Here is a 1939-nt window from a genome sequence, read left to right as displayed (position 1 = left end):
ATGAAGACCATTCACAGCAATCAGACTATCAACATTCCAGAAAATGTCGACATCACTCTGAAGGGACTCACAGTAATTGTGAAGGGCCAAGGAGGCACCCTGCGGAGGGACTTCAATCACATCAATGTAGAACTCAGTCTCCTTGGAAAGAAAAAGAAGAGGCTCCGGGTTGACAAGTCGTGGGGAAATAGAAAAGAACTGGCTACTGTTCGCACCATCTGTAGTCATGTACAGAACATGATCAAGGGTGTTACACTGGGCTTCCATTACAAGATGAGGTCTGTGCATGCTCACTTCCGCATCAATGTCATTATTCAGGAGAATGGTTTGCTTGTTGAAAGTTGAAATTTCTTGGGTGAAAAATGCATTTGCAGGGTTCAGATGAGGCCAGGTGTTGCTTGTTCAATATCTCATGCTCAGAAAGATGAGTTAGTTCTTGAGGGAAACAACATTGAACTGGTATCAAATTCAGCTGCTTTGATTCAGCAAGCCACGACAGTTAAAAACAAGTGTATCAGAAAAATTTTGGATGGTATCTATGTTTCTGAAAAAAGAACAGTTCAGCAGGCTGATGAATAATATCTAATTTGTCTGGGTACAGAAAGAGCAAGATGCCAGATGACTCTTCAGATTCAGTTGTAATATCTTAAGGATACAATAAAAGCTGTGTTGATTGGGAAAAAAAAAAAAAAGGTTCATGTTGTGTGTGTGTGAATGTTACCTGTTTGTCTGACATCCCATGGAGCCAGCAGCACCCATGCCATTCCTCATAGCCACCAGAGGGAGGTGTATAACTGTTTATGACAAACACTCTGCTCCATTCAAAAGTGGTCCTTTCCAATTTAGCCTTCATCAGAATGTGTTTTATAAACCTAGGATTTCTTTAAGGTATATAGATTTGCTTTTCTTCTTTAATCTCATTTCAGATCTAATGTAAATACACTACAATTCACAAATATAGTTGAGCCACTGAGTGCAAGTTGTCCCATGTGACAGATAGAAATGTATAATTCTGTGTCCAACCCCCATTTGTGTCCACCTCTGTCCCTTCCTCATTCCCTCCAACCATCTGTAAATATCTATTTAATTGATACACTTTGATCATCAGTGTAATGTTGTAGAGATATTTTAAAATATATTGTCTTTTGCGTATGTGATGTAGATCATTGTGTGCAAGTTGTCTGCTCACAGGACTGTGGGATTGTCCCTGAGTCCCTAGGGGACAATTGAAGGTGGCAGTAGGTTTCAGTGGGAGTCACTGAAAGGGAAGGTCTTCTGCTCAGCACAGCCAAGGTGGGTCCACACTGTCTCCTGTCCCTTGAGCAGTGATTCTGCTTTCCCCTGGGGAGCTCTGCTAAAATCCTGTGTATCCTGAAGGGGCATCAGGGTCAGAATGAAGGACACTGATTATAGGAACTCTGGGAGGGGACAGGTTATGATTTTAATTACCTTGGTCCTTTGCCTACAACAGCTTTTCCTGTGTTGTGTTACAACAAACACTCAGCCACCTGGGAACAGAGTCTATGCAGTGGTTTAAAGTGTATTACAGGTCTCTAGCCCAGCACTTGTCCAAGAGGATGTGCTTGTATTGCTGAATGAATACATTTGGGAGGGAAAATATGACAGGTTTGCAAATGATTTTGAAATGGGGACTCTCCTGGAGTTTTCCTGACAGGAGGTCATCATAAATAGGCACCTTCCTCATCTGCCAGGCTCATTACCCCTGATGACCTTCCCATGGGTGTGTCTTTGAAGAATCAACTCCTGGCTCTGGGTGAAGGAAGAAGGAAAACAATGTGTTTCCTTAGCATTCTGGGACATGAGGTTACTTGGTGGCAACTGTAGCTCTTCAAAATCAGTGCCACCCTCTGAATTTGGGCCCCTGTATTTCCAGAAGTCCCCCAAGGCTCTAGTCCTCTCAACAACTAGGTCAGATCAA

General features: G+C 42.7%; 1 pseudogene; it reads left to right on the top strand.

Moving 5' to 3' along the window:
• LOC140699617 (large ribosomal subunit protein uL6 pseudogene) lies at positions 1 to 1152 on the top strand (annotated as a pseudogene).
• The last annotated feature ends 787 nt before the right edge of the window (positions 1153 to 1939 follow it).

The sequence above is a fragment of the Vicugna pacos genome, chromosome 11 (assembly GCF_048564905.1).
Source record: "Vicugna pacos chromosome 11, VicPac4, whole genome shotgun sequence".
NCBI lineage: Eukaryota > Metazoa > Chordata > Mammalia > Artiodactyla > Camelidae > Vicugna > Vicugna pacos.
The sequence above is the reverse complement of the archived record's forward strand: the minus strand, read 5'-3'. Positions and strand labels throughout refer to the sequence as shown.